Genomic DNA, 23,668 nt, shown 5'->3' with positions numbered 1-23,668 from the left:
GGTGCGTGAGCTAGGCAGCTGCATGGAGGAAATTGCCATCGTTAAGAAAGGAGGGAGCGCAGAGCGTTGGAAACTCACAGACTACAGGGGGCCGGAGGAAGCCCCAGGTAAATTCAAATTCCATTTATAAGTTGTGTTCAGGGTCCTTTTTTAAAGAGACTCAGAGACAAAAGAAAGTACAGTTCTGATACTTACCCGGGGCTTCCTCCCGCCCCATAAACATGTCTAAGTCCCACACTGTCCTCCCGTTTAGCAGCCGCGATCATTCTCCGTTACTAGCCTCAGTCGATGCCAGTCAGGCTCTACTCCGCATGCACTGACCTCCCGCGCATGCGCAGTAGTCCCAGACTGACGTCACTGAGGCTGGTAACGGAGCACAGTGCGGCTGAACGGCAAACCGCGGGAGGACGGCGTGGGACTTCGACGTGTTTATGGGGCAGGAGGAAGCACGTTAATATGCATATATTCAGCAGTGATGCACTGGGAGACATCTCAAGCTCACTCCAACCTGAATTATCGCAAATTCTTTCTGTTTTAAGAAAGCAAACTTTTGTTGTACTTTATTTAGTCTCTGACCCTCTTTAAGGGTTCTGCCTCTGACACTGGAGACCTGGGTTCAAATCTCGGCTCTTCCTGTTCAGTAAGCCAGCACCTATACAGCAAGGAGACCTAACACTGCTACTGCCTACTGAGCACGACCTGATGGCTGCAGCTCAAGCACTTTAAGTCTGCCTGGAGAAAAGCGCAATATAAATGTTATTTGCCTTGTCTTCAGGTTAGATACTTCCCTATGTAGCAGGGAAGCTCTGAATACCATAGAGCATTTATGGTCCTCTGTCCTTGACATTGTTCAAGCTCCTTCCCCCATTGAAGTACCTCTTTGGCACTTCCCAGGCAGCCTTCAGAAGGTTGTGTCCCCAAGTACTTCTGAAGCCGAATTTTCTATACTGAACATGCGCAAGTCTGGGCTCACGCATATATGCAGTACGGATGCACCCATCTTCAGCAGTACTCAGGGACATGAGTACTTCCAAAGAGTACCAAAGACCGGCCGGCGATGTGTCTAGTTATACTTTGCCAAGTTATACCACCCAAACTAAAGTGGTATAGTCAATCGACAGGGTACTATGTCAAAATATTCTCGTTCATCGAGTTGTACTAACGTATAAGTATCTTTGATGATCTAGTAGTCCTTCATCCCCAGTTCTACCCGCCCATACAGATGTCCTGGTGTTCTAGTGGTCAGCAATAAGGACTGTTGGGGCATGTAGTGCTACCATAAAGGCTATAGGAGAGTTTGCTAGGACTTGTGTTGCAGTAATAATGGCAGCTTGTGCATATAGTGCCACCATAAAGCAGGGCTGTGAAGTCGGAGTCGAGGAGTAGGAACAAGTTTTGGGCATCTGGAGTCGGAGTTCTACAAAAATGCACCGACTCCTAATACGTTTGAACTGTAATAAAAACAAAAAGTGACAAAAATGTTCTACTTCTCAAACAATAGTCATCGTAAATAACTTTCATATACAGTAATATCAGTGCTCAGTCCACAAAAAATGAAATGATAAACCAATCAAAAAATACGTTATTTGTGCTGCTGCAATAAAGCTGTCCCTGTATTTTTAAATGAAGATCTTTATATCTCTACATATCTGATTGTGACTGTATAATTTATGTGTATGTACACAGGAATCTTTTATATATAATAAAGAACATATCTGCTGTAAGAATATAGCCCAATAAGTAGTTGCGTCACTAGTAAGAATGGTCAATAAGATGCAAATCATTTTGCATTGATGTAGGTTTGTGCAAAATTTGTATGCAAATTTATGCAGCTTGAAAATGGACCAATCAAATTCCACCTTTGCAGGAGCTGATTGGTTTATTTTCAAGCTTCATACATTTTCATACAAAATTTGCATAATCCAGCTTCAACTCAGAATTATTTGCATCTCAATGATATTCCATAGTCACTATTGCGATGCCCAGCTATTATGGAAACTGACATTCAAATATAGTTTTAATATGTATTTTAGTACATTATGAAAGAGTAAAAGTTTTATATGAGCTGTAATTTGTTTTAAGAGAACCTGAGGTGGTGGGGGCAGATGAGACACAGAGGCATGTTCTCTGCCTCATCACATGCCTGTGTCTCCCGACCGCCGCTCTCTGTCCCCCCCACTGCCGTGCTGTAGCCCTCCAAAATTAGCAACAATATTTGTCACTATCTTGGAGGGTAATGGGAGGAAAGGGATTCCCTGCTCAAAACCCCACTAGGGGCTTTCCTGCAGGCTTTCCAGAGCTGCCATTGGACAGCTCTCTCTCCCTGGTCACGCCCCCAGCTGCTCCCCCGCCTCCCTGCATGCTGTGAGAGAGAGATCTCTCTCCTTCCAGCGTCGTGATCCAGAGGTCACAAAAACAAAAATGCTTCATTGCAGGCCAACGGAGTGGCAGAGAGCGGCGAGGATGGTGGCTACCTCATCTGCCCAGCCCCCCGCGGATCAGTTCATTTCGGCGTGCGGCTGTAAGAGCTGAGCGCCGAAACTGGGTGCGTGATAGCAGCAATGCTATGATGCGCGCCCCACGTAGCAGTAATTTGGGGCTCTGGCGGCTGCCAGACCCTGAATTACATCTCCCTCCGAGTTGCGACAACTCGGAGGGGGAATAGTATTTAACACCGCCTCAGAGTTTAGCAGCAGTGGGGTAAGCAGTCATTCGGAATTCCCCGCGCCGAACTGAGCGGCGCCGAAATAAAATGTACCCCAGCCCCCCTGATCAGGTAGCCTAGTTTTTTGGGGGTCCACCTCCGGCTCTCTTTAAAGGGACCCTGAGCAGTAGATAAAAATGAAATCGGTACTTACCTGGGGCTTCCTGAAGCCCACTGTAGGCCGCGGAGATCCCCGGGCAGCCTCCTGAATACTCTCCCGGTCCCGCTGGCGACCTCATTACCAGCGACATCCGGGCCGCATCATCATGCCGGCCATTGCGCGTCATCACGGTGGATTTGTAGTCACAAACCCCAAATTTAACAAACATATTATATTAACTGATTTTTTGAGCAAAGGGAGTCTGAAAATCATGTAGAATTGATACAGGAGCTGACAATAACTACATGTATTTTAACACTCAAATCTACTTGGTTAAAGGGACCACGAACAGTAGATAAAAATGAAATCGGTACTTACCTGGCATCCTCCTGGCGACTTCATTAACAGTGACACCCAAGTGTCGGCCCAACACTTCCTGAACGGTGACGCTCCGCGTCATCATGCTGTTGTGGTCATCTGTGTCAGCTGATCTTGCTGTCAGCTGATTGATGCCTGCGTGTGATTGGCTGTTGTGTGCATGTGGCCGGCCACTGATTGGTTGCATGTAGTATTTAAACTTGCTGAGCACTTCCTGTCATTGCTCATGATAGCTTCTAGCTCTAGCTTGCTGGTTGCTCTGTGTTCCTGCTCTTGTTATATTGGATTATCTGGACTTCGACCTCTGCTTGTTATTGGACCTTCCTTGTCTGCTGCCTGGTTTGACCTCGGATCCGTTCTTGACCTCTCTCCTGCCTACCCCTCCTGTACTGCAATATATCTGTTTACCCATGTATGACCCTGGACTGTTTCTGGACTTTGCTAATTCTGAATCCTTGTTTGGCCTGGAAGTTTATTCGCTCACCCTGCATTCAGCTCCAATACCTTGCACACTAAAGGCCTGGGTGTAACCGAAGTCGGGTAGGTGTTGTCTCTCACCTCTCATTCAAGCGGCGGCGCGCTACATAGGGTGAAGCGTGTGGAGGTAGATTGGGGCATTGGAGATGATTTGTGAGTGGATATCCCTACAGGCCTGACAGATGGGTATTACAATGTGCACCTGTCACACACAGACAGGTACTGGACAGGCACAGTGACACGGCGTGCGCTCACGTAGGTAGGTGGGTGCACTGTGAACAACAGGTAGGTATATGCAGTGATGGGTATTACAATGTGTACCTGGCACAGTACTAATAATTATACCACCAAGGGGCCAAAGGCCAGCTGCGACTGACTGACAGTGCTGTATATAATGCAAGTGGGCCACACCAAAAAAAAAAAAATCACAAGAACAAGATTAGCTCTCAAAAGAGCTGTTGAGGGGTGCTTTTTTAGCAATAGGAATCAGCAAGGAGCAAGCTAACAAGCCTACAAGAGCCTAACTAAGTTTTCCCTATGAGAGTCTGCAGCATCTATCCCTTCTCTAATTACTGCAGGCACACGAGTGAGTCCAATGCCTGATGCTGCCTGCCTTTTATAAGGTGGGGGGGCTCCAGGAGGGAGTGTAGCCTCATTGGCTACAATGTGCCTGCTGACTGTGATGTAAAGGGTCAATGTTGACCCTCATGATGCACTATGGGGGCGAACCAAACTTCCGGAACAGTTCGCAGTTCTCCATGATCGAACCGTTCGGGCCATCTCTACTCCACATTGCAGCAGACAAGCTATAGTAGGGTTGGCTGGGACTTGTATTGCAGTTATAGGGGCTATTTATTCCCTTAAATGAAACATCAGGGAATATTTTAAAGATCAGATCTACTTACCTGGGACTTTCTCCAGCCCCTGAAAGCCTATGTCTTCCTCGCCCCAGCTCCGCTCTAAGTTGGTCTCCTGGGGTCCCCTCCGTAGCAGCCGCCGACCCGGCCAGGCCGGCAGCCTCTGCGTATGTGCGAGCACAAGGCCGCACCACTCGCAATCACACTCCCGTGGCCGGCAGCGTTCTGCACAGGCACAGTACTTCTCTGCCTGTGCAGAATGCCCCTGGCCACGGAGGTGTGATCGCAAGTGGCGTGGGTCAGCAGCTGCTACGGAGGGGATCCCGAGAGACTGGCTTGGAGTGGAGCTGCGGCGAAGGACACATACGCTTCCAGGGGCTGGAAGGAGCCTCAGGTAAGTAGATCTGATTTTTTAAATATTAAAAACGTACCTTTATATTTAAAAGGATACGTCCAAGGAGAATAAAAAACAAATATCCACTTACCTGGGGCTTCCTCCAGCCCCTGGACTCGCACAGTGGAGCGCAGAAGAAGCTGACCCGGAAGCCGACCTCGCGAGGTCGACATCTGCAACGGAGGAGACCGTGAGCCACTGGAGCTGCGGCGAGAGCACAGGACGGCTGCCAGGGGCTGGAGGAAGCCCCAGGTAAGTGGATTTTTGTTTTTTATTCTCCTTGGATGTATACTTTAAAGAGAAACTCCAACCTAGAATTGAACTTTATCCCAATCAGTAGCTGATACCCCCTTTTACATGAGAAATATAATGCTTTTCACAAACAGACCATCAGGGGGCGCTGTATGACTGATTTTGTGCTGAAACCCCTCCCACAAGAAGCTCTGAGTATTGCAGTACTCTGGGCAAACTGCCACAATGTAACAATGTTCACAGACAGGAATTAGCTGTTTACAGCTGTCTCTAACAGCCAAAACAGCTAGGAGCAGCTACATAACCTGCCCACAGTAAAAATGTCACCATGTAATAAATGTCAGAATGTAAATCAGGGAGAGGAAAGATTTTACAATGAGCAAACACTGGCTAAATCATTTATACATAATTATGGTAAAAAATGAAGCACTTTTTTTACTACATTATTTTCACTGGAGTTCCTCTTTAAGGCCTCTTTTCCATGAGCAGCTGAAGGTGGTGATTTTACTACCTGTCAGCTGCTCCTGTCCACTGACCAATCACTTTCTAGCGGTGGTTCTGCAGTTGCCATGCTCAGACACAACATGAGACTTTTTTGCCACAGGTTAATGCTGCTGTGTGTCAAACGTGACAAGTGGTGTTACCGAATGCTACCATTCTTCTGCATGTAATTGCAGCCGAATGGCGCTTGTGGCTAGCAGCCAGGCGGCTGACCTACTCAACAAACAAGTAGTTCAACCGTACATGGAAAAGAGGCCTAAGAGGTTTCTCTGGCTGCAATACCATCCACATGACTTTTCTCTGCTACACAAGCTCCAAGATGCGCAGATCGATAAGCTACAAAGGGATATGGAGTGGTTGCTGGGGATCAAACTGTGCAGGTGCAGAACTGTTATGCACCTGTGCAGAGAAGCAGTTATGACAATTTGAGGAGGGGATGATATTGACACAGCCCTCTTCCAGCAAATGGTCCCTCTAAGCATATTCAGCAAGGGCTTATTGAATATTCTTTTGTGGCCGTGCACCCATCTGTGTTCAAACGCAACTGTACTGCACATATGTGAGCACATTCTGAGCAGTAGCACAAAGCTTCTAACACACAGCTTTTTCCTGCATGCATGCAGGCAGGTCATGCAGCTGCACCTCGGCAGCCCACTACTTACACATGCACATTACAGCCGTGCTCGTACATGGACAGGAACACAGCATACAAGAAGCAGGAATTCCCTGCGTCTTATAAGCCAAATACAGGGAGTCCCCAACTTGCGATCGCCCACTGATACGAGCTGCTGACCCGCCGCGACATCGGCGATTCCCTGTATTGTCCTCCTGTGTCATCCTCTGGTCCCGCCATGTCTCCTCTGCTCCCCATTTGTAAATACAATTAGCATCAGCATGGCTCACCTAATCCACAGTTCCAGCAGTGAACACAGACCTCTCATCTCCTGCACGGCTCCCCTAGTAACGGCTTCTGTTGATGATGCGATCAACAGAAGCCGTCACTAAAGGAGCCATGCGGAAGAGAAAAGGTCTGTACTCGCCACTGGAACTGTGGATTAGGTGAGCCACACTGCCGCTAATTTAATTTACATACAAGGAGCGGAGGAGACATGGGGAGGACCGGAGTACGACACATTGTAATGTTATGCTTGAACTGCTATTTTGATACTACATCTACAGCACAGGTGTCAAGGTGTCAAACCCAAAGCCCACCGGCCAAATCTGTCCAACTTCGCCATTTTATGTGGCCCGCAAGAGCTTCAAAAGCAAATTCTTGCCTTGGTTAAGGTTTATGCTGATCCAAAGGACACAATGCCCATAAACTATTTCTACCGCAATGCACTTCAATTTTGAGAAGGGGTGTCCCGCTGCTAGGGTGAAGTGTTTGTATTCCAGTGTTTTAGGCTCAGTTCACATTGGTGAGGATGAAGAATGGAAACGGAACGTGAAAAAGTAAGGCAGATGTATTCCCTAGACTCTGCATCCGCATTGTGCAAAATACCCGACCGTTAAGCGTCCGCAGTGTCGTTCATCTTAACTGGTACGCATCGCCGCTCACCTGTCTCTCTGCCGCCGCTCGTCCCGCTGCTGGGTCCCTTCAGCAGCCTTGAGGCCAGCAGAAGTATGGCTCTACATAGACTGCAACATGAACCAATGAAAATTCCCTGTTGCTGAGGATTCCCATTGGTCTGTTGCAGCCCAATGGAAAATCCCCCGGCCTCCAGGCTGTTCAGAAGGGACCGAGAGGCGGCGATGACATATTTTTCAGTCCGGTCTGGTAAAATGTGCCAAACCCCGACTCTGTGTTCTGCGACACACAGATCTGTGTACAATCCACATTTTTAACAAGTGGAAGCAGGTCCTAGGATCCGCTTCCTGTGTTATTTTGAGGAGCTTTAAAAACATATCTCACGGATATGTTTTTAAAGCAAGTGTGAACCGACCCTTACAGCTGGAGATTAGAAATATCAACAGTCAACTCCAAAATGTCCAACAAGTTGACACAGAAGGAAGACAATTTAAAGAAAAATGAGAAAGCATACACCATATATGTTCAAGAACATAAGCCTGTATGCATTTGAGGTTATGAAGTAGTGCTCCTGATGAAGGAGTACATTATACGTTGGAATTTTGACACTAAATATGGAGCCAAGTATGCTAATTATACCCTTCAAGAAAATTGCCACATTTTTGAAGAGCTACAATGCAGACTGCAATCACAACAGGAAATGTTTACTAAGGATACATTGTTAGCTTGCGACTGTTTTAAATTTCAGTTTTAGTACCCCTGAATCTGGGGAAAAATTATTGAATGAATCCCATGGTGGGCTAGATTACCTCCTCAGCTTCCTGACGTTGTTCGTTGTCTTCGGGTTACCTCTCGTTCCCAGTCCTCTTACCCTCTGAGCCTTCCAGAAGTTGCTTTGAGCAGCGCACAGTGTTTCTGATCTGCTCAGGCATGAGTTTCAAACTTCTCATGCTATGTAAATGAAAGCACTTGTTCATGGAATGGTTCGGAACTGTGCCTACGCAATTCTGAATCACTCAGTAGTAGGTCAGGAACGACAACAAAGCAATATGCATCTCACCCATCATGTAGTATCCAAGGCATCCTGTCCAGCATGCACCATCCAAGAAGAAAGAGGATTCTTCAAACAAATAAATTCAAAAGTTATTGGGCACAACCGTGACTTTATTTCCCAGTGTATTACAATCACAAACCAACATGGCTTAGGTGGTTACAAGTAACATCAGCATATGGTTAGTGCTCTCACTTCCCACCTGCACCCGGAACCTATTCCTTGTAACCACCACAGCCATGCTGGCTTGTGGCTGAATTACTCAAATTGGCAAATAAAATCTCAGCTGTGCCCAATGCACTTGGATCTATTTGTTTTTTGCAGTTCTGACTTACGCGGCGCTGCTTGGGTGAACTGCCTGGGTGAACAGCTGAAGGATCCCGTCAAATACTTGAAATCGGATGAGAGGGACCCTGAAGACAACAAGCAGCGTCAGGACACTCTGGAGGAGGCAATCCAGCCCACCAAGGGCTTCATTTATTTTTCCCTTGGTTCAGAGGTACTTTACATGGTTATAAACTAAATAATTTGGCCCACAGCTTAGACTTTGTTTTAGATTTTAGCCCATTGATTGAGTTTGACACTCTTGATTTCTACAGGAAAGGCAGCTAAGCCATAAAGATACTATAATTCAAGGTACACTGAGAGAAAGTCCATATAATCATTATGGGTAAAATTATTTCTCTTAGTGTCAGAAGATGGCATAAAGCTTTCGCTGAGTAAAAGATATATACCCCTAACATGTCAACTATACAGGAAACCCACACGACTACTAACACGCATTCAATAACCAATAGAGCCTGATATATTTTCTCCTTAAAGGGAACCTGAACTGAGTAAAATTATTTAAAATAAACACACGAGGTAACTTCAAATGAACATTACATACAGTATGTAAACACATACAAATAAGAAGCATGTTTCTTCCAGAGTAAAATGAGCCATAAATTACTTTCCTCCTATGCTGCTGTCACTTACAGTAGGTAGTAGAAATCTGACAATACCGACGGGTTTTGAGCTAGTCCATCTGTCCATAGGGGATTCTCAGCATAGCCTTTATTCTTTATAAAAACACTTCTTAAAAAAGATTTATACAGAGATGCTGGCCAGCCTCCTCGCTCGCTTTACACTGTTTGGCAGTTGGACAGAGCAACTGCCATTCACTAAGTGCTTTTGAAAAGAAAGCCCTGAAAATCCACCATTAGGAGATAGGCTAGTCCAAAACCTGTCGGTTCTGTCAGATTTCTACTTACTGTGACAGCAACATAGGAGAACAGTAATTTTTGTGACAATGGTCCTTTAATATCAGCTTGCACATGATGAATTTTGATAGCTTCAATTAAAATATCAATTGTGTCCGGCCCCCGCATCCTACCTAAATGCCCCCCGGCAGCCTCTTTCAGGTTGCCAGAGTTAAGCATTACTAGGCAGAAGCTGGTCGGGCTACAGCGCGTGTCCGTGGTCGGGAGTGCACAGCTCATGACGTAGTCATGACGACATGTGCAGTGCACTTACGGTCGCGCACTGTAGGATGGGTGCAGCCTGGCCAAATCATTAATGCCCGCTCCGGCGCCCCGGAAGAGGCTGCTGGAGGGTATTTCGGTTGGATGCGGGAGCAGAGAGGAGAACGGGAAGCGGTGGGCATCAGGACAGCTGACAGTGTATGGCTGCTCCCCCTGTTTTTCCATCTTGATTCGGCTCTCGTATCCTTTAACTCTTACAATGTCCTAATAAAGATGCTAAATCTTTTACAATGGAACACTGCCTAGTGGACTGTACTCTCACATTGCAGCACTGAATCCCGGCCAAGGCAGTATCTGCACAGTTTGTATGTTCTCTGTGTCTGTGTGTGTCTCCTCTGGGCACTCTAGTTTCCTCCCACATCCTAGAAAACATACAGCTAGGTTAATTGGCCTATAAAAGGGCTTGCCACAATCACCTATGTTACACCTCTGATGAAGTCCTTTTGGACGAAACACATCACGTAATTGGACGTCCAGGCTGGGTCTGCGTGTCCCCTGCCCCCGTGCCTCCACTCTCTTCCTCGCCTTCCAGCCACGTTACTGAGAGCCACGTGAGACCCCCTTCCTTCTACACATGTGGCAGTATGAAGGTTAAGCCATCAGAAGTCCGAGGGGATGGATCTGGCTAGCGCTGCTGAGGGTCATGATCAGGAATGCACCAAATTAGCAGCACACTAATCATCACATGGTGGCCTCTGTTATGGTTAGATGTTTGACACTTATTACAACATGTCAGTAATGATAATGTATCAGCAGCATACTGAGAGGTGTGTTATTTGACACACGGGGTAGGCAGAAGGCTGGATACAGATCCTTGCTGTGGATGTTATACATTTGTGGTTTATTTGAAAATCAGGGAATCAAGAACTTTTTGAGATGTCGGTACCTTGGTGATAATTGGAGTGCACTCCTTAACCACTTCCAGACAAGCAGATGTATTAAAACGTCCTGCTGGAGCCTCTTAACGGCTCCAGGATGTTTTTATAAGTTAAGCAGCGCTGCTGCCGCTGTGAAATGCATAGAAAATAAAAAAAATTACTGAAAACAAATATCAACCCCAAAAAGCCTAATTGGTGGTGAAAAAAACAAGATATAGATCATTTCATTGTGATTAGTAGTGATTAAGCTATTGCCAAAAGAAAGGGATGAGCACTGAAAGGTGAAAATCGCTTTTATCCGTTAGGGCAGTGGTTCCCAACCTTTTCCAGGTCGTGACACATCACGACAAACATTCAGATATCCGTGACACGTCACATCATGCCAAACATTCAGATACACATGACACGTCCCGTATGATAGAAAAGATTCAGTAACAATCTGCTGATGCTGCAGGCACAATGAGGGGCTCAGTAACAGTCTGCTGATGCTGCAGGCACAGTGAGGGGCTCAGTAACAATCTGCTGATGCTGCAGGCACAATGAGAGGCTCAGTAACAATATGCTGATGCTGCAGGCACACTGAGGGGCTCAGTACTAACCTGCTGATGCTGCAGGCACAATGAGAGGCTCAGTAACAATCTGCTGATGCTGCAGGCACACTGAGGGCCTCAGTAACAATCTGCTGATGCAGCAGGCACAATGAGGGGCTCAGTAACAATCTGCTGATGCCGCAGGCACAATGAGGGGCTCAGTAACAATCTTCTGATGCTGCAGGCACAATGAGGGGCTCAGTAACAATCTGATGATGCTGCAGGCACAATGAGGGGTGCTCAGGTGTATAGTGGCCCCAGTATATGTACCCAGGTGTATAGTGGCCCCAGTATATGCAGCCAGGTGTATAGTGGCCCCAGTACATGCAGCCAGGTGTATAGTGGCCCCAGTACATGCAGCCAGGTGTTTAGTGGCCCCAGTACATGCAGCCAGGTGTATAGTGGCCCCAGTACATGCAGCCAGGTGTATAGTGGCCCCAGTACATGCAGCCAGGTGTTTAGTGGCCCCAGTACATGCAGCCAGGTGTATAGTGGCCCCAGTACATGCAGCCAGGTGTATAGTGGCCCCAGTACATGCAGCCAGGTGTATAGTGGCCCCAGTACATGCAGCCAGGTGTATAGTGGCCCCAGTACATGCAGCCAGGTGTATAGTGGCCCCAGTACATGCTGCCAGGTGTATAGTGGCCCCAGTATATGCTGCCAGGTGTATCGTGGCCCCAGTATATGCAGCCAGGTGTATAGTGGCCCCAGTATATGCAGCCAGGTGTATAGTGGCCCCAGTATATGCAGCCAGGTGTATAGTGGCCCCAGTATATGCAGCCAGGTGTATAGTGGCCCCAGTACATGCAGCCAGGTGTATAGTGGCCCCAGTATATGCAGCCAGGTGTATAGTGGCCCCAGTATATGCAGCCAGGTGTATAGTGGCCCCAGTACATGTAGCCAGGTGTATAGTGGCTCCAGTACATGTAGCCAGGTGTATAGTGGCCCCAGTACATGTAGCCAGGTGTATAGTGGCCCCAATACATACAGCCAGTGTATAGTGGCCCCAGTACATGCAGCCAGGTGTATAGTGGCCCCAGTACATGCAGCCAGGTGTATAGTGGCCCCAGTACATGCAGCCAGGTGTATAGTGGCCCCAGTACATGCAGCCAGGTGTATAGTGGCCCCAGTACATGCAGCCAGGTGTATAGTGGCCCCAGTACATGCAGCCAGGTGTATAGTGGCCCCAGTACATGCAGCCAGGTGTATAGTGGCCCCAGTATATGCAGCCAGGTGTATAGTGGCCCCAGTATATGCAGCCAGGTGTATAGTGGCCCCCCAGCTGGAGCGGAGCAGCGCAGCAGAGAGGAGCATTGGGTAGAGCAGCGGGGAAGGGCGGACGTTCCCTCACCTTGGGGCTCCTCTCCCTGGCTCTCCCCTCCATAACATTGCGGCGGCAGTGGCTGGCAGCGGCGGCGGTGGGCGGGACTTACCTCCTCCAGTGTTTCGGCGGGTGGACGCTGTGCCTATGCGTGCAGCTAGTCTGGTCTAGTGAAGACCAGACTAGCTGCAAGCACGCACGCACAGCGTCCACTCGCCGGTACACTGGAGGAGGTAAGTCCCGCCCACCGCCGCCGCTGCCAGCCACAGCCGCAATGTTGTGGAGGGGAGAGCCCAGACGAGCAGGGGGAGCAGAGAGCGGCGACACATAGCTGGTCCTGCCGCGACACATAAATGTGTCGCGGCACACCGGTTGGGAACCTCTGCGTTAGGGTAAAAACCTCTTTGGGGTGAAGTGGTTAAAGTGACACTGAAGTGAAAAAAGTATGATATAATGAATTGTATGTGTAGTACGGAAAATTAATAGAGCATTAGTAGCAAAGAAAAGAATCTCATATTTTTATTTTCAATTGCTTTTTTTTATAACATTGTGTCATTCTCTAATATTTGCAGTTTACAAACTACACTCAGCATTTTAAACTATGAAACAGAACAGAGCTAATGACCCTTTCACCTTCCTTCCAGTAAAATCTTATCTAAAGTTGTCTTTTACTGTCTCTTTGATATATAAGTGCTTCAGAAAACTGTACTGTAGCCCTCAGAGAAGCTTGTTTGCATAGATAACAAGTGAAGTTTCTTAACTCTTCCTGTACTGGAAACAAAATTAGGCCTGGCCACTAGAAAGCGCAAAACGCTATCGCAATCGCTAGTGATTTGTGATAGCGTTTTGCAAGAGATTTTGGGAGCGATTGCCCTGCTCCTATACAATTAATTAGATTGTAAATGCTCCCAAAATCCTGCATGTCTTGTGATTTCCATAATCGCAATCGCTCTAGTGGAATCTGTCCCACCCATTTACATTGGCAGGGCGTTTAGGGAAATCGCTAGCGATTGAAAACCCTCTCTAAATGCTAAAAAAAAAGGTCTAGTGGGTTCCAGGCCTGAGACTCATATCTTTGCTACTAATGTTCTATTTTTAGCTGTACTACAACATACAAGTCATTATATCATATGTTTATTTTCACTTCAGATTCCCTTTAAAGCAATATACACAGATACTCATACCAGATGATCTGATCACATAATACAGTGGGATGCGAAAGTTTGGGCAACCTTGTTAATCATCATGATTTTCCTGTATAAATCATTGGTTGTTATGATAAAAAAAAATGTCAGTTAAATTTATCATATAGGAGACACACACAGTGATATTTGAGAAGTCAAATGAAGTTTATTGGATTAACAGAAAGTGTGCAGGCAGGTGCATAAATTTGAGCACCACAAAAAAGAAATTAAATGAATATTTAGTAGATCCTCCTTTTGCAGAAATTGCAGCCTCTAATTGCTTTCTGTAGGTTTCAATGAGAGTCTGGATTGTGGTTGAAGGTATTTTGGACCATTCCTATTTACAAAACATCTCTAGTTCATTCAGGTTTGATGGCTTCAGAGCATGAACAGCTTTCTTTAACTCACACCACAGATTTTCAATTATATTCAGGTCTGGGGACTGAGATGGCCATTCCAGAATGTTGTACTTGTTCCTGTGCATGAATGAAATATCCAGCCCCGGCGCAGCTTCAGCTTTGTTGCTGATTCCTGGACATTGGTCCCTAGAATCTGATGATACTGAGTGGAATCCATGCATCCCTCAACTTTGACAAGATTCCCAGTCCCTGCACTGGCCACACAGCCCCACAGCATGATGGGACCACCACCATATTTGACTGTAGGTAGCAGGTGTTTTCCTTGGAATGCTGTGTTATTTTTCCTCCATGCATAACACCCCTTTTATGGCCCAAATAACTCAATTTTAGTTCCATCAGTCCACAGCACCTTATTCCAAAATGAAGCTGATGGCCAGGGGTGGTGTCTGCCCCATTGCCCATATGTGCAGACGCCCATGCTACTGGGCATACATGGATCATACTTACACAGGATCAATTTGGCGGCAATCGTACACGAACATAATAGACAAGCTCTTGTTGATTATGTTCACAAGGCTCCAGCACTGGAACTGTGGCCAACACATGTAATTTTGGTGCAGGGAAAAGCAGAGGAACAGCTCTCCCCTGCGCTAGGTAATCTCGGGTAATATATCAGATATATTGCTAATGTACCCCAAAAATAAACTCTTGCTTAGCTGAGCTTCAGGCATGGATGAATGATAACTGGTTGAAACTGAATGCTGACAAAACTGAGGTCCTGTTTGTCCAAAGCCAGTGCCCGCCATCAAAACAGCTCTATCCTAAAGCAACACCAATCAGGATTGGGAATTCAGACATAAACAGCTCCAACCTTGTGCGCAGCCTTGGCGTACTAATCGATGGGGAATTGAGTTTCAGAAACCAAATTTCATCTGTAGTTAAATCTTCCTTCTTTCATCTGAAGAACATTGCAAAGATTAAACATCTGATTCCCCCAGAGGATCTTCAAACCCTAGTCCACGCCTTCATCACATCACGGCTGGACTACTGCAATGCTCTTTATGCTGGCCTCCCCAAAAAGGACCTGCGTCGCCTGCAATTAGTGCAGAATGCTGCTGCCAGATTGCTAACAAACCAGCCTCGCCACTGTCACATTACACCGATCCTTCGCTCACTGCACTGGCTACCAGTAGAATGGAGAATACTCTTCAAGATTGGACTGCTGACATTCAAATCCCTGCACAATCTGGGCCCTGGATACATGAAGGACTTGCTGAAGCTGCACCACACCTCTCACAACCTCAGATCAGCAAGTTCTATAAACTTGGTCACTCCCAGAGTGCACCTCAAAAAATCTGGAGACAGAGCCTTCTGTCATGCTGCCCCTACTCTTTGGAACTCCCTACCACACCCAGTAAAGACAGCACCATCCCTGGAGCTATTCAAATCCAGACTGAAAAGCCACCTGTTTAGCCTGGCATTTCCAGATTTATAAAATTCTTCCTCTGTACCACGATGGTCGGAGCCATGCTTATGCGCTTTGAGTCCCACGGGAGAAAAGCGCTTTACAAATGTTATTTGTTGTTGTTGTTGTTGTATTCCTTAGGAAGCGTAATTGGGAGTCCAGCTATTGTCGACACCCAAATTACAGTTATTCGAGCTGCATCGCAATCAAAATTATGGCCTATGGCAGTGCCGGATTGACCTGACTCCATACGGATTATCCAGAGTTTTCCCTCTAACGAGGCATCAAACATTTTCCTTTTGGCTCTTTTCAGATACACTTTAGGCCTTGTTCACATTAGCAAATGTAGATCACTGTGTGATCGGAACGCAGTGCATCTGCATTGCCATCCGTTGCACTGCTGGGTGTACGTTTTGGCGAAAAATGTGTGTAGCGGTACGATATCACATCGCACTGCCGGGCAGCGCATAAAGTGTGAACTTGAAATAGTGCAGCTTATGCACTTCAGATGTTCTTGAGTGTCGCACACCATAAGCATAGCTGAAAGTGCGCACAGCAAGGCATATATATAGTTTTATTTAAAGTATGCTTGTCTAAAATGGACCAAAATGTACTATTCCCCATATACTATAACATACTGAAAAAAAAAATGAAAGAAAATGCTGTAAAATGTCTAGTGATATAAAAATACTTGACAGCCATCAGCCTTTAAAATAGTATCATTTGTGCATAAATGACAATAGAAGACTCGGCTTTGTGTGGTCAGCGCTGTACTTCATGCGGAGCTCAACGAATACAATAGGACAGGCAAGGACCTCGCACGTCTGAAGGGACTCTGGGGATGCCATATTATCTGTTTCGGGTCCCCCTAGGGCTCCGTACTAGCAGATCACATGAGGCGTGTTTTAGCGTCTTACCTCCCCATTACATGACATTTATAGTAAGATAAACAGTGCTGTGTTAATACGTGTGACAAAAGAGTTTGTACTACCGAGAATCTGTGCTTCATTCTGTGTTTGTCTAGCACATTGCCTCCAGCTCCTCCCCTTCCCTCTAGATTCAAACTGCAGCCATTCACACAACGAAAGTGCCGATAAGGGGCGGGGAGTCTGTCCTGGGAGCCGCCTACTCACACTGCAGGGCATGGCATAGGCTAAACTGGACGTTAGGGTCACGTGATCGATCTTGTCAGTAGGTGGGGCTATAAGTTGTAGCTGGACAGCTCCTGAAAGCGTGACTGATGTATTTGCATCTTTGGAGCAGTTTCTGGAGTCTCATGTTTTTTTTTCGTTTAGTCACTGTTTATATACATATAATGATATTAGATTATTTATGTACGGATATGTATTATAAAAGCAAAAAAAAGAATTTGCAAGATAAAAGGATTATTATCTCCTATATCATTCTTAAAGAGACTCCGTAACAAAAATTGCATCCTGTTTTTTATCATCCTACAAGTTCCAAAAGCTATTCTAATGTGTTCTGGCTTACTGCAGCACTTTGTACTATCACAGTCTCTGTAATAAATCAACTTATCTCTCTCTTGTCAGACTTGTCAGGCCTGTGTCTGGAAGGCTGCCAAGTTCTTCAGTGTTGTGGTTCTGCTATGAACTCCCCCTTCCAGGCCCCTCTATGCACACTGCCTGTGTGTTATTTAGATTAGAGCAGCTTCTCTCTTCTCTCTTATCTTTTACAAGCTGGATAAATCGTCCTCTGAGCTGGCTGGGCTTTCACATAGTGAGGAATTACAGACAAGGGCAAAGCTGATTGCAGTAAGAAAAGAGCAGCCTGAAACTTCAGTGCATGAGAGATGCAGGGGGAAAGAAACAAACAAATGATCTCTTGAGATTCAAAAGGAAGGCTGTATACAGCCTGCTAGTGTATGGATGTATTTTCTATGTGTGGACATAATGTACATCAACCTACTTCTTTTTTGGTGGCCATTTTGTTTGTTTATAAACAAACTTTTTAAAACTGTTTTTAACCACTTTGAATGCGGCGGGGAGCGGCGAAATTGTGACAGAGGGTAATAGGAGATCTCCCCCAACGCACTGGTATGTTTACTTTTGTGGGATTTTAACAATACAGATTCTCTTTAAAGTAAACCTGGAAGGGAGAGGATTTTTACCTACCTGGGGCTTCTTCCAGTGCACATATTAGAGATGGGAAGTTCGGATCTTTTCAATGATATGGATGATTCGAATCGGATCATTGAAAAGATCCGGATCTTTGATCCGAATCTCGGATCATTTTACTACGGAAGCATTCGGGGTGAAATGACTAGCAGGACAGGAGAAGGGGAGGGGGGGTCGGACACGCAGAGAAGGGGAGAAGATGGACAGAGGGCAGGGAGTGGACAGAGAAGGGGGGAGGGACGAGCAGAGAGCAGAAATGTTTGTTTGCACACAATACCCACATGCTGCAATCATATACTTTACATATATTTCACCTATATGTTCATCTGTACACTTTGAATGCAAACGTCGCACAGTGAAAGAAAGCATTCCCCAAAGCATTCCCAGAAGATAAGTGCAGCTGTTTAGAGCAGAGTCTGGGAGGATCATATTGCGCTGCAATCACAGTGCCTGCAAAGTTACTGAGCTGTGCTGAGCCAAACGTTTCCCATGTGTTCACTGTGCACAACTACGAACAGACAGCCTGTAATGAGCAGCACATTTCAGCCACTATGTGTGCTCTACACATATCTGGCAGTGGCACCCATGTCCCCTCTCTCTCCTCTACCTGTCCCTGGCTCCCCTCCAACAGAGAGATCCATCTCTGCTCTGCTTCCAGGACCCCGCTGCCCGCTGAGAGGGGGCGTGTCGCTCCTGGCCCCGCCCCTTTTGCGATCCGAATCACTCATTTTGATGATTCGGATGATTCGACTCACAAAAGAGATTCGGATCAAAGATCCGATGATCCGAACACTAGCACATATTAGATCGCGCACGCGGTCAGTTAGGCACAGGGTTTGCCAAATGACACCTCACCCTGCTGCTGCTGAAATTCCAGGCAACATTAAATATTATTCCGGGTCGCACTGACCCGGAGTAGTACGCCTGCGCTGCCCGGCGGAGCGCGTCCTCGATCGCGCTCCTGTTGCCGGGCACTCTCTGTGCATGAGCGTGACGTCGTTCATGACGTCACGCACACGCGCAGAAAGTGCCCGGCAACAGGAGCGCGATCGAGGACGCGCTCCGCCGGGCAGCGCAGGCGTACTACTCCGGGTCAGTGCGACCCGGAAGTAGTAAAAGCCCCAGGGATTTGGAGATGTTCGCCGGCGAACTGTTCGGGAACCGTTCGCCACATCTCTACTCGTAGGGACAAGTAAGCCCCCGTAGTCTGTCAGTAGGGATAAGCGAGAACGCTCTTCCAAAAAGCGAGAACATCCTGTCGTTTCGTGCTTGATTTGTGATAGCAGTGAATGAAAAAAGATAAGAAAAACGAGCAGAGGATAATAGAATCGACTGCAGAATCGAGCGCCGAAACGATCGAACGGGGGAATCGAGCGGCAAAAATGAGCTGTGTATGCCCAGTATAACTCACCTGGCTTCCACCTGCATTCTGGTGTGTTCCCTTCCCTTGGACATACACTTCCACATTCAGAGCCAGAAGTTCCATCTCTGAATGGGTAAGCGTACGCTGATGGAAGGCACCGGCATGCAGGTAGAAGCCAGGTGAGTTAACCCCTGCATTTCCCTTTCTTATCCTACCGCTCTCTGCAGGACGCTCTCGCTTTTAGCGAGAGAATTCTCACTCATCCCTATCTGCTCCCTCGGAGTCCTCTTGGGTTAATTTGTTGTGCTGCTGCAGCCAATTTCACCACTTGCTAGTGCACAAACACTATTCTGGGCCACACGCCTCCACAGTCATGCTCTTGTGACCAGGAATGTTCTTCCCTTGTGCAGTTACAAGTCTATACGAACTGTGCATGTGCAGGACACTCCTGCCATAGGAGTGTGATCGAGGAGGTGCAATGGTGGGATAGGGCATTCACAGTAGACTGTGACTGAGCTGGGCTGCAGACCATAACAGCGCTGACAACAGCACAACCAGGAGGACACAGTGGGAGCTGACAGACTACAGTGGGCTGAAGAAGTAAAAATCCTCTTGTACACTTTAAGGTGGTCATGCATTAACAGATGGACACCAGATTAGACCAATTGATAGATCCCTCTCTCTTCAAAATCTGATTAGGGAGGTATCCATTACTGCCACACACTGCAAATATACTTTTAATAGATTTGACCTTGAAATAAAAAAAATCTGGTTTCGCTGCCATTCAAGGTTCGACTGCTGAACCCTCAGGTTTCCACCCATCTATTGCTCTCCCGGGGTGCCTTACAGAATGTTGGCAGAGGAGCGCACTCCTGTCCGCTGGTGTGCTCCTCCTTTGTCATCTCTTCGCCAGGCAACTCTATCCCATGACCCAGCAGCATGTACAGTATGCAGTTGCATAACATACATACAACAGCGGGAATGGAGACAGGACACAGGAGGGGGAAGCCAGCGGACAGGTGAGTGTGCATTCAGCTACCAACACTCTGCACTGGCCCCAGAATATCACATTTTAGTAGGGGGGACTGTCAGTCATCCCGAAATCTACCGCCGCGCCACCTGACCGTCCCCTTTCAAGCTAGATCATCTTGTCCAGAGCAATCAATAGCTGATTTAATTCAGCCTGGAAATCAATCTAAACTAAACTTGGGTAGTTATTTTGCACACAACAACCTTACTGTAGCTTTGTGATCCACGGACATTTGCGCATGATAACGCAGACTTTTGCACGCGAACGGCGGCCGATTGCGTGCAAAAGCCCGCATTATCGCGCGCAAATGTCCGCGAGCAGCACTTCACGTGCTAACTGTTTAGCACGCCCTTGCTAACAGTTAGCACGGGTTTGTGAATCAAGCCCTATGTCTGATATCTGAAACAAGTACATAGCTTGTATTGGTCTAAAGCTGCTTGCGCACAGCAATCTTACCGCAACTTCATGAATAAGAGTCATAGTTCTTTGTACATTTTTTACACAGTTTCTCTACATTTTTAATGCTGATACACTAAACATTGCAGTCCACAGCCAAAACAAACATTGTATCTTTATAACTTTATATAGAGGTTCAACTGCAAAGTTGATTAGTCAAGCGTCCGTCAAAAGACGGACTGTCCGTACAGAAGCTCTTAAAAAAGAGCTGTCCGTACTGCCCGTATTTCCTGGGCAGTCGTCCGTCCAAAAGTGCATATATTATTCCAACGTATTCTGCGCATGCGCCTTGTGCTATGCACGCTCTTTTCCCCCTCCCTCAGTCTCCCCTCAGCCGCCGCTCTCCTCCCCGGGTGTCCCCTCCAATCAGCTAACCTCTTTTTGGCACCGGCGCCACTCGCTGCCCAATACGAGATGCAGGGAGGGAGCCGGCCCAGCCCACTCAGTCTGAGCACAGCAGCGAGACGAGGAGGAGAGGACGCCGGCGAGGAGAGAGGAGTACGTCACACGGGCGGCAGCACTGCAGCCAGAGTCAGGTCGGAGCTGAGGTCGCAGACTCGCAGGCACATGAGCACAGACAGCACTCGGAGCCACGCAGCAGAGCAGAGCCGAGGAGCAGCCAGGGCAGGAGCAGATCAGCAGCAGCTGACAGCCGACCGAGCACAGGAGCCTGGAGCAGAGGAGCCAGCCCAGCACACTACTGTGAGTCTCTGTGAGGGAGAGAGAGGCACCCTGGCTTGGAGTGGGGGCTGGGAGTCTGTGGGACAGAGACTGACTGGTTCGGGACAGGGGGAGGCAGACAAACAGCCGACCAAGCAGTCTACAGCAGCAGCCCGCCCCCCACCCACAGCCCAGCAAGCTGCCAGGAGTGACCAGGCCAAGGAGAAAAACAGTCGACCCAGCAGCCAGCACACTAACTGTGAGTCTCTCTCTGTGAGGGAGAGAGGGGCACCCCTGAGGGCTGGGAGTCTGTGGGACTGGTTGGGGCCTGGTCCCTTTGCCGGCACGTGAGGTAGGTCTGCATGAAGCCCCATACTGCCCTGGGCTTCTCTGTCCTTCTTCCCTCCCTCCAATCAGCAGTGCTCTTTCTGCTGCTTCTGCCTCGCTCCAGCCAATAAGAGAGAGCAAGAGTAGAAGCACACAACTCTTGTCCACAACTCTTGTCCAGGAACTGGAAGCAGCAGCTGTACTGCAGGGGACAGAGAGAGCAAGCACCGAGCAGCCACCGTGTTCATCACTGTCTTCCTGTCCCCAGAATATAATGGCAGCCAGAGCCAGGTATGAAGTTGTTAGGCCAGTGTGTGTGTGACATCTGGGCTGGGCATATACAGTAGTGTGTTCTCCCCCTGCCAGCCACTCTCTGTCCAGTTACAGGGCAAGTCATTCTGCTAGACTGGTTCTTTCTTTATGTCTCACTCTGCAACCCTCTGCATATTTCCCCCAGCCAGTCTGGCAGAAGGACTGGCCTTGTAACTGGACAGAGAGTGGCTGGCAGGGGGAGAACACACTACTGTATATCCCCAGCCCAGATGTCACACACACTCTGCTTCTTACATAAACTAATTGTTGACCAGAAAGCAGTTTTGAAACTAGTTTGCCATACACTGTACACACTACAGTCAGATTGTATAGTACAATCTTAGCAACATACTTTATATGTGATAGGACCTACAGATTGAATTTACTTTGCTATGGCCTTTGTACAACATAGATGTAGTAAGATATAATAGGGATATGGAGGCTGCCATATTTGTAAATGCCTTGCCATGATCTGTATTTTCTGGGGAAAGCTGCCACATTACGTGTCTTGCCAGTAAGCCAGCACCTATTCAGTAGGAGACCTTAGGCAAGTCTCCCTAACACTGCTACTGCCTATAGAGCGCGTCCTAGTGGCTGCAGCTCTGGTGCTTTGAGTCCGCCAGGAGAAAAGTGCGATATAAATGTTATTTGTCTTGTCTTGTCTTAGTTGTTTGTGGGTGGGGGAAAAATGTCCCGTGTTTGGGAGAAAACCTGGGCCCACTGTCTTTGCGTTACACTGTTACCTTACAGTCAGGCCCTTTTTTTGTCGCAGCACGCTTCGTGCACTGCACTCCTATTCTGCACCAGCCCCCCAATCAAATTTAAGAACCCAATGTAGCCCTCAAGTCAAAAAGTTTACCCACTCCTGGATTAGACTGTGAGCTCCTCTGAGGACAGTCAGTGATACAGGGGCGTAGCAATAGGGGGTGCAGAGGTAGAGACCGCATCCGGGCCAGAGGTGCCCCTAGAGGCCCTCCCTCAACTACAGTATTCGCTCTCTATTGGTCCTGTGCTCATAATAATCACTTCTATAGATACTTTGAATAGTAGTAATCATTAACAAACTGTTCCCCATCCCCTTTTTGCACCTCAGACACTGTAGTTGCCATTGGCAGGTTTTGGTGCGCCGTATCAATTGTTATGTATAGAGTGCTTGGGGGGCCCTATTGTAAAACTTGCAACAGGGCCCACAGCTCCTTAGCTACGCCACTGCAGTGACATGACCATGTACTCTGTAAAGTGCTGCAGAAGATGTCAGTGCAATATACAGGACTGTAGAGTTGGTACAAAAATCATCCAACTCTGACGCCTTAGTTTATGAAACTGCTAACTCCAGGTACCCAAAAATTGCTCTGACTGACTCCACAACCCTGGCTATATAAATACAAAAAATAATAATGCCCAGAGCTTAGCGCCACCCACAGCTACTTAAAAGTGCGCTTTTGACTCCGCCCCCAACTCCGCCCCCTGTCCGTCCAAAATTTTGAGTGTCCTGCTTTTTTGGGCCTTTTGTCCGTCAAAAATTAGAAATTGGGTTGGCAACCCTGATTAGTATCATGGTGGTGTATATAATGTGCCATGCTATACAATTATTGATTTTACACATTAGCCCCAAATTACACCAATCATAAAGCTCAATTGCACTTTTGTTTTATTTTTAATCCAGCACCCCTCGACTGGATTTGTCTAAGGGACAACCATCATTGGGCTACAGTAAATGATGGTGGACAGTTCCTAAAATTCATCAATGTATATCAGAATCATTTATGTCGCCAAGTACAAACGGGGGGTTGTATCCGGAATTGTTTTTGGCTCATACTGGG

This window comes from Hyperolius riggenbachi, chromosome 2 (genome assembly GCF_040937935.1).
Source record: "Hyperolius riggenbachi isolate aHypRig1 chromosome 2, aHypRig1.pri, whole genome shotgun sequence".
Taxonomy (NCBI): domain Eukaryota; kingdom Metazoa; phylum Chordata; class Amphibia; order Anura; family Hyperoliidae; genus Hyperolius; species Hyperolius riggenbachi.
Note: the sequence above shows the minus strand (reverse complement) of the source record.